Source organism: Lemur catta, chromosome 12, assembly GCF_020740605.2.
Source record: "Lemur catta isolate mLemCat1 chromosome 12, mLemCat1.pri, whole genome shotgun sequence".
Lineage (NCBI taxonomy): Eukaryota > Metazoa > Chordata > Mammalia > Primates > Lemuridae > Lemur > Lemur catta.
In genome coordinates, this window is record NC_059139.1 from 23,099,533 (window position 1) to 23,110,233 (window position 10,701).

Sequence of the window (10,701 nt, forward strand, 5' to 3'; positions counted from 1 at the left end):
CCTAGGAGCCAAGACATTCATAGGACGTCTAAGCTCTGTGAGGCCACATGAATGCATCCCACTCAGCTCTCTGAGCTAGCAAATCCTTCACCTCAAACGGTTCGTAAGCCAAGACTTGGGGGAGTGATCTATTTTATGGCAGAAAAATCAGATCTGGGTTTCAGTTTCATCTTTAAAAACTAAAGTTCCTGAATTCTCTTGTCCATTAGGTGTAGTCGGCACTAACCTACAGACCACCATTGCTTGAATTAGAAAAAGACGCCCCCATGAGAAAATTTTGTGAGTTTGGTGCAGCGCTGGGTGAGCAGATGGCACCTTTGTGCCCTTGCCTCCAGGAGCACGCGGCTCTGTGCCAGGGTCTCTGGCTCAGCGAGATCACAGGTCTGCCTTTCTTCCCCGACTCACCCCCTCGGCAGACACCCCTGAACTACCTGCATAGCTGTATGCACCAGGACCACCACTAGGAGCAACGAGGATGTCCCAACGTGACAGTTCATGGGCCCCAGCCCACCCACAGGTGGGTTTTGTTATCCTAATCATGTTTGAAAAAATTTGAAAGGCTCGTCAAGCTTAAACATTAGGAAATTTCACACAAAATCCAGATTTCAAACTTTCCTTGAAAAATTAAAAGATCTGGGCACACTGGCTCTGCTTTCCCGCATAGCAAATGGGACTGGAGCTAAGCAGTGCTGCCTACTTTATGTGTTTGCTTATTTCATTTTCTTATTTTATACTATGTCTTGGATTTCATTCTACATTATCACATAGAACTATTACTTCCCTTTTAAATTGTCCTTTGTATTAAGTTTTTTAATAGATAGTACTTGTGTTTGATACAAAATTCAAAAGATACAAAAGGGTGTCCCCAGGCACCCAGTGCTGCTCCTCCAGAGGCGACCACTGCTACCCGTTCGCATGTGTCCTTTCGCGGGTCTTCCCTGCACACACAAGCACATACGCATGCAGAGTTTCTAGGACACCATTAATTGCAAGATGCACCATTATTTTGTGCTCACTAAGAGCAAAAACATCCCAATAAAATTATGACATCATACCCAAATGATGGTCCTGCCTGATCCATATGTCAGTCAAGTTAGCCCCTCATTGCTTTGAAATGTGCCTCATCTATTCCAAGGGGCTGGACGCTTTTCCTGCCTTCTGTTGCACTGCTTGGAATATGGCACGCAATCCTTTCACCGCGTCTCAGTAAGAGTTTTCTTACGTAATACAGCCTCATCTCCTTGTGGGCATCTTCATTTCTTAGGTCTTATAAAAGACTTAGTTGTTGCTTTGATAGATATATTATTTATTGAGGCTGTTCCCCTGATGTATTTTGGTGTAAAACGTGAGGTGGGAATCTAACCTATATTTTCTAGACACTGCCTTCAATTCACTACAGTTCCCACCATTCCCAACTATCTCACTCTGGACAGCTTCACTTATGTTATTTGTTTGACCCCCTAATAGACGTTTGAGTTCACAACACCCGGGACTGTTGGACAATGGCTGAACAATGCAATCAGCAGTCTCACTGGCAGTCTGTTTGCTGTGAGAGGGCGGGGTGGCGTCAGCACAGGAAGAAATGTCCTCTAAATAGGACCTCTGTAGCTACACACACAGGCTCAACTAGGAAGAGCCCTTTGAGAGCCTGCCTATGGCTAGAGGTGTGGGAGTTGCTTGACCTGGGGGCTTCTGACCTCTGGCTTGATTTGCATCCTTCCTTCTTGCAGATGACGCGTCTAGGTCACTGGTAGGGGATATAAGGAAAGCAGGTAAGATTCCTATCAATACAAGACAACCTAATGAAGACTGAAGCTGAAATTTCAGCCTAGGAATAGATTTCTGTGTTTACATAAAACATGTAATAGCTTTGGTGCAAATTGACATGGTTGTTCTAAGACAGATAAACCTAAGATCCTTAAACTATATCTTGTACTTGGAAGATGTTCTGTAGACAAAGGTTTGAGGTGTGAGTTCTAGTCCTTCCTCTACTAAAGTAACCTGTGCCTCCTTAAATAAGCCACTCTCTGACACTCAGCTTATTCACCTAGTCCGTGCAGTGATAGGTTTAGACTGGAACCTAGGTCTAGGCTCTTAAGCTCTTTGCACAATCAATGGCTTTGAAATACACATAATCCAACATAGAATTTCAGATCACTCTCAGACTTCCTGGTGTTTACCCATTGATTTCTATACATGCTTATCCAGTGCTTGCCTTTATATACATTCTAAGTTTCACTGATTTTCTCTTGTGTCATTGTCACAGAGAGTATTTGATGGTGCTCAGCAGCTGTACATTAAAGACATTTCTCAACCTCCTATTCCTTGAGGGAGTAATAACAAAATAGCCTTGCAGAGGGTATCCATTGCCCTGGCATCTGGTCTGCTTCCTCTGACATTAGGAGACAGCGAACTCTCACTGCCAGAGTAAACATGCCAGATACTCCTTTTCCCAGCACATTTGCACCTAGAGCCTGGACCTAGGTTTTGTTTCTACCCTAGATTTAGAATTGGAAACTGGTGACACAAAGGAGCAGGACCACTCACAACCCGTTCTGGTGAGGGTGGCCACAGTCACAGCAGCTCCACTCTGTCTCTGGAGGCGGCAATGACAGCTGTCTCAGTGGCAATGCCCAGCCTGCTTTCGAGATATTGGCTGTACAGTTCACAGCATATGGGCCCAATGCCAGGGACAGTGCTCTCTTTGAGGGACAGGTTCACCGTGGTATTTTGGGCACTGTGGTTGGCTAATTCTCTGAACTGACCCAAGATTCTCTGAGCTACCAATATCCTATAATAAATTCATTTTCTGCTTAAGTTAGCTAGAGCTGGTTTCTATTGCTTCCAACTGAAAAGCTGAGTGAACCAAATCTTACCCTTCTTGAATGAATACAGTGACTTAGAAATTATTTTCCAGCAAGATACTTCTTAGAAAGTTGGCAGTCACGATAGTTTGGGGGAGAGGGGAACAGAATGCTGAAACCGTGCAACTTAATGTAAATGTAGTACTCTGTGTCCCTTTGGCACCCTAAGAAGCTTGCAAAATTAACAGCAACAAAGATGATATTATATAATAAGAAACCTCTTGGACTATTCTTACATTATTTCATTAATTGCTTTGATGTATTTAATGATACATTTATTTAAGTTTCACTATGCAATTAGAATTTGTTGATAAAACAGTATGCATAAATCATATACATTTTTGAGTGTCATAAAAGTGTCAGGATCTCTGCTAGATGCTGGGGCAGATTCACAGAGGAAAGACACAGGTTTTCCCTTTAACGTAAGGACATTCAACATAATGTTCTAAGTGTGAAAAGAGTGCTACAGGGAGAAAGATGAAGCTGAGCCTATTTTGGGTAATCAGGGAAAAAAATTATCATCTGGGTTGAGCTCTTATCAATAGACCAAGGTGTGGTCAGGTTGTATCTCTGAGAGTGTGCAAGGTTTCCAAGGCAACAAATAGTGGGAAATAGAGTTTTATCTTTGTTATTCTGAAAAGCCATTGTAATGTCTGTGCAAAGTTTTCTTAGTGTTCCCTAAGTTTTCCTGTTCCAAAGAGACTGAAGAATTTTTGTTCAGGCTCTAGCAAGTCTGAATTCAGTTGGATTTGATTGTTGTCCCCCTCCCTGAAGAATTGGCATGAATCTCGCCAATTTAGAAATTTCCAGCCTGCATTTTTGTTTTGTGCATCATTGCCTTGATCCCATGGTGAGAACCTAACTGGAAAACAGGTGTTCATTCAGGTCTGATGGGGGTCGGGGCAGACTTGGTAAGACTGCTAATGGGATGGAAGCCCTCCTGGCAGGCTTGCACAGGGCTTGCCATTTTGAGGGGTTGAGAGGTTGAGGGAGGCTGTGTGTGGGGAGAGAAGGCAGTTAGTTCACCACTAGTTCTCTTACCAGGGTCACCTCAACTAGGAAGCAGGCCTTTGCAGTAGCAAGGCACAATGTTTTTGGTCTTTTTTCTGATCATTACCACATTGAAAGCTTTTCCTGGCGAATCAAGTAGAAAACTTTTCTGGCCTGAATCCTCACCTCTTGCATTTCCCACAGCAAATATTGCTTCAGGTTTTAAGGAACCATTTTACTCTACAATAAAAAAAAATACCCACAAGGAAATAAGAGAAATTTGTGAACAAAATCTGCAACAAGAGATCCTGCTGTTAAGAGAGTTAAAAAGAAAATACAACTGTTCTAAAAGTTCAATTTCAGATCAGTGTTTGGAAAGGAGAGCACATTTTTTGGCAGCAGCCTAGTTATAAATGGTGATTAGGTTCCCAGATGAGCCCACAAAGGACTACTTAACTCACAATGTTCCTGTAAAATCAATCATGATGTCTTAGCCTTATTATTTTCATACCATTTACTTTTCTCACTATATACATTCATTTTCTACCATACAAATTCACTGGAAGAAATTTTTAAAATAGAAAAAAGTATAAAGAATAAAGAAAAAAAAACTCCCGGAAGTCCACCACCCAGAGATAATCATTTGAATATAACTTATTCAAATGATTTTATTTTATTTGATTTATTTTATTATTTAAAATTTTAATAGATTTATTGATGTATGATTAACATAAAATGAACTGCAATATTTGAAATGTATAATTTGATAAGTTTGATATGTGCATATATGTGTGAAACTATCACATCACCACAACCAAGATCATGAGCAAATCTATCACCCTCCCCCCAAAAAACCCTCATATCCCTTTGTAATCCTTCCCTCTGTCCCTATCCCTAGGGAAACACCAATCTGCCTTCTGCCAACTGTAGATTAGGTTGCATTTTCTATAGTTATATATAAGTGGATTTATCTAGTATGTATTTCTTTCTGTCTAGCTTCTTTCACGCAGTGTAAGTTTTTGCAATTCATCCACATGATAGCTTGTATCAATAGTTTTTTTTTATTGCTGAGTAGTATTCTGTTGAACGATTATGTAACAACTTATTTATCTATTCATCTATTGATGAACATCTGGCTTTGTGATGTCTTTTCCAACAACAACCAATTCTCCAATTCTCTTATACCAAGTGCATATCTAACAATTCAATTCAATTCTGACCCTAACTAGAGTTAGCACAGACCCTGCAGGTTAAGGGATCTATCTCACAAAACCACCCCCACTTCAGAGGCCAGCTGCAAACAGGGGCCTCAGGAAACCCACATTTCTGCTGGACTGACCACAAGTTCAAGGATTCCTAGGACCTTCTTCTCAGGTTCTCTAATTTGTTAGAACAACTCACAGAAATTAGGAAAGAATTTTACTTATGATTGATGATTTATTATAAAGGATACAACTGAGTAACAGACAGTTGAAAAAGATTAGTAGGGCAAGAGTGGCCGACAGAACCACTGTCCCAGCGCCTCAATGTGTTGGCCACCTAGGAAGCTCTCCAAACCCCATCACTTAAGGTTTTTTATGGAGGTTTCATTACGTAGGCACAATTGTTTAAATCACTGACCACTGGCAATTTAACTCAATTTCCAGCCCCTTTCTTCTCCTGAGGAAGAGGCTGAAAGTTCTAACCTCTATTCACATGCTTGGGCTTTCTGGTGACCAGTCAGTCCTACCCTGAAGCTCCGTAGGGCCCTACTATGAATGGTGTCATTAACATAAACTCACATAAGGTAGGGAACTTGTTATATATAACAAAAGACACTCCTGTCTCTCAGGAAATTCCAAGAGTTTTAGGAATTTTGAGCCAAAAACCAGGGACAAAGATCAAACGTATATATAATCTTGCCATGCACTTAATGATGGGGAGACATTCTGAGAAATGCATTAGGCAGTTTTGTCCTTGTGCGAACATCATAGAATGTACTTACACAAACCTACATGGTATAGCCCACCCCACACCCAGGCAATATGGTGTGACCTATTGATTCTAGGCTGCAAACCTGTACAACATGTTACTACACGGATCACTGCAGATGATTGTAACACAATGGTAGATATTTGTGGATCTAAACATATCAAACATAGAAAAGGTAGAGTCGAAATATGGTATTATAATCTTACAGGACCACCATTGCATATGCAACCCTTCATTGACCTAAACATTGTTATGTGGCTCATGGCTGTATATTTTTTATTATACTACAGGGTTGTTTCCTATTTGGGGCTGTTATAAATAAAAGTGCTATGAGCATTCATGTACAAGTGTGTGTATCAACACATGCTTTTATTTCTTTTATTTCTCCAGGAGTAGAATGGCTTAATCATATGGTAGATATATGCTTAACTTCTTAAGGAATTGCCAAATTTGTTTCCAAAGTGGTTGTATCATTTTACATTCCCATCAGCAGTGTATGAGAGTTCCAGTTGCCTGAATCCTCACCAAATCTTTCTATAGTCAGTGTTTTAAATTTTAGATATTCTCACCACTGCTAGATCTTAAAAAAAAGAAAAAAAAGAAAAAAATTTTTTAGATATTCTAACAGGTATACAGTGCTATCTCAATGTGGTTTTGATTTTAATTTCCCTAATGATTAATCGTGAAGAGCACATTTTTACGTGCTTATTTGACATTTGTGTATCTTCTTTGGCGAAATCTCTGCTGAAATCTTTTACCCATTTTTAAATTGGGTTGTTTGTTTTCTTATGATTGAGTTTTGAGAGTTCTTTATTTATTCTGCATGCCAAGTCCTTTATCACATATGTGATTTGCAAATCTTTTCTCCTAGGCTGTGGCTTGTCTTTTCATTCTCTTAATACTATAGTGTATTTCAAAGAGGGGAAGTTTGTAATTTGGATAAAGTTCAATTTAGCAATATTTTCCTTTATGAATCATACTATCATATCTACGAAATCTTTGCCTAACCCAAGGTCACAAAGACTTTTTTCCTATGCTTTCTTCTAGAAGTGTTATTTCATTTTACTTGTAGGTATATGATCCATTTTGAGTTAATTTTTGTATATGGTATGAAGTATAAAGTACAGATCTAAGTTGTGTTTTGTTTTGTTTTGTTTTTTGCTTATGGGTATCTAAATGTTCCTATACAAATTGTTAAAAAGACTTTTATTTTGCTTTTAAATTGTCTTGTTCTTCTGTTAAAAATTAGTTCACTATATATGTGTGGATCAGTTTCTCCAGTTTGTTACATTGAACTTCATGCCTATTTGCACCACATTTTCTTGACAACGGTAGGTGTTCTAGGTCACCTTGATATCAGATAGTGACAGTCCTCATCTGTTCTTTCTCAAAGTTTTGATTTTTCTTCTTCTAACACTAAAAGGAACATCCATGTGAATGGAACATCATCCACATTCAATTGTTTACTTAAAATAAATTCTTAGAAGTAAAACTACCAGGTCAAAGGATATATACATCTAAAGTTCTTACACAAATTATTCTCCAGAATAATTAAACCAACTTACCCTCCTTGAGTGTTTACCAGTAAATGAGAGTTCAGGTCCTACTATTCCTCTGCCAACCATGGTATAAACTATCCTCTTCTTTTCTTTGGCATTCTTTAAATATTTATATGCTGGGCCCTAGGCTAAGCTCTTTACATAGATAATCTCACTTAATTTCTACAATGCTATGTGGTAAGTACAATCACAATCCTCCTTTAACTCACAAGGAAATTGAGTCCTAGACAGTTTAGAGAACTTGGCCAAGGTCACACAGCCAGTGAGTGCTACAGCTGAGACTTCAACCCAGGCCAACTAACTTCAGAAGCTGAACATTTTAACCAACTCTGCTCTGTCTCGTATCTTTGCTAGTTTAAGAGGCTGAAAAAAAGAAAAACTGGCATCTCTTTTAATTTGCATTTTCTTGACTATTACGGAAGAGGGACATTTTTATACTGGATTTACTTGGAGGATCAATTCTATGGGTAGCGGCATTGTGAGCTCCGACATGGTCCTTAGGAGGTCGTGTGTCGTCCTCGGTGCAACTCAGGTGTTAGAAGAGCAAGATTTGGATTCCGGTTGTACTTTGTGGTCCCAGCTGTATGATCTTCAGCAACTCACCCACCTACCTGGACGCTCAGGCTCTTTACTTGCAAAATGAAGGTGGATATGCCTTTTCTTACAGAGTTGTTATAAAACTGCTGAAATCAGATGGATTTAAGCACATCAGCAAACAACGAAAGATGAAGTATGAGCAACACTGGGCTACAAGCTTTCCAGTATCTCCCTTAATCCTCCTAACTCCATGAAATAGGCAGTATCTCCATTTCATAGGTGTGGAAACCAAGACATAGAGCTATGGCATAATTTCACCAAGGATACACCAATAGTAAGTGGTATCAATACTGCAGAGTCCTTGTCACATAGAAAGTCCTTAATAAGTGTTCAGTCACCCAAGAATACATCACTCCTTGCCCCAGAAGTGAAGATGGAGTCTTCCCAGCTTAAGAGATGAGGACAGCTTTTTTTCAGAGAGAAGAGATCTTTGAAGTGTAGTATCAATACTGTAACACTAATAGGTCTCAAACCCTTGATTATGTAATTTTTTCCTTTATTTTACCTAAAATTAGGAAAAGATCTAATGGCAATCCCCTCAGCACAAAGTAAACTTTCCTACAGCAAACCATGTACCAGCTTCTTCTACCATGTGGCTCTTAAGCCTCATGCACTGACTTTTCTAGAGCATCATCCTTTTCCCATGGTTGCCCTCTTAATTTTGTCTTGTGCTTCCAGTGCAAATAGGATGGAAGTGAAATAAGGGCTTTCTTATTATATTGAATTCCCAGTGACAAACATTGCCCTTGCAACTGCACTTATGGAGGGAGAGAGAGAAAAAAAAAGAGGGAGAGAGAGATTAGCATTGTCTTTCAGACTCAAACCTCCCTTCTGTGCTCTGGGATGCTGCTCTGTCATCTGACACCATGTCAGATGCTACAATAGGGAGCACTGGAGGAGGGCGATGAAGCTGGCAGAGGCAGAACTGACTTGCTCCCCCCATTTGCTACTTGTTGGGTTTCCATGGGCTTCCTGGTCCTGTCAACAGCACCTGGCAAAACTTCTTTGCCCCATCAGCAACAGCAGAGCAGCGCCCCCTCCTCACAAGTCCCCTTCTCCAAGTTTCTAAGCTTTAGTAATTCCAACCTCTTTGTTCCACAGCCCTAAGGATGGTAGCACTTCTTGCAGTTGCTCCTCTGTAATACTTTAGTGTTTTTATTGGGGGAGGGGGGGTGTTTGTTGTGCTTTTTTTTTTTTTTTTTTTGCCTTTTGAATTCTTCAAGCCTAGTTGACAATTATCTGTATTAAATTTTGTCAAAATAATTGGTGCGGTTTCTGTTTCCTAACTGGATGCTAAGTGCTACAGAGGAGGTGGGAGGAGGTAGCACCAGGAGGTTATTAAAGCCCCTTCAACAATAAATCTCCCTGTTCCTGCAGACTGGGCCCACTGGGGCAGAGTCAAGTTCCAGGGATCCCTAAATGATGGAAGTGACATAAGAAAACCTGAGCTTGGGCCAGCAGGAGGCCCTGGGGAAGCAGGGGAGGCTGCCCGACTCTGCCTCTTGGCTAGCCTTCAGGCTTCCCAGTGTCCAATTCAACTCATCCTGCTGCAGTCCTGCCAGCAGTAAAGCATGCATGAGAACGGTGGCCCCTGGGCCACATTTCCCAGACACCTTAAGGGTACTGACCCTGGCATCTTCAGCTGTGGGGAAATGAGGTAGCCATCAATCCTGGCTCCAAAAAAAGTGGCACCAGCTTCCTCCCCTTGCAGAAGAGACACAGGGGAGGAGGTGTGGACAGTGCCCTTCACTGAAGGCAAGGCAGCTTACTGGAATCTGGGTGGGGACAGAGAAGATGTGCCTCCCCCAGAAGCACCAGGGCCCAGAATTCCCAGTTCAATCAACTCCCAGAATTTGGTGGTTAAGAATTGATTGTTTAGGCTGTAGGCCCACGTGCTAGACTGTCCAGACTCAAATCCCACCGCGGCTTCTTACTAGCTGTGGGAACTTGGGTAATTTTCTCAACCTTTCTATGCCTCAGTTTCTTCATCTGTATAACAGGGATAATATGAGTACTTACCTCATAATGTTTTGTAAGGGTTTGATGAGTTACCTCATGTAAAGCAGTTAGAACAGTGTCTGGCACATGAAAAGTGACATGAAATTAGTAGTTACGTGATGATAATGATGATCTATGTGAGTACCCCAGGCTAAGCAGCAGAGAAGTATGTATGGAAGAAATATTTTGAGTCCGAAAAGCTGTTTGTTAAGATAGTTTAAGTTGCAAGAAACAAAAAACCTTAAGACAAATGGTTTGAAAGGGAGATTTATTATCTCAGAAAGAAGTCCAGAGCAAGGCATCTTCAGCAGACCAAGGATGCCATCAAGGATTCAAACTTCTTTTCATATTTTTCTGTCATTCTCGGCAGAATGGCTTCTTTCTGAGGCTTGCCCTCTCATGTTTTCAAGGTGGCTGTAGAAGCGCTCCCCATCACAGCCTTGAGACAGCATACAGGGCATTAAGAAGGACTTTGGTTCCCAGAGTATTTTTCAAAGATAAACAGCCTTCCCCAGATGCCCCTCCTGCCACGACCCTGCAGACTTCTCTTTTATTCTCATTGGCTAGATGGTTTCGCATGCTCACGCCTAAGCTAATCACTGACAAAGGAAATGGAACCTCAAGATCACTTAGACCAATCATGACTCACAGCTGGGAATGGGGTGGGGCTCACCGCTCCCGGCTCCTCTACCCAGCACATGGCTGCACAGGAGGTTATATGT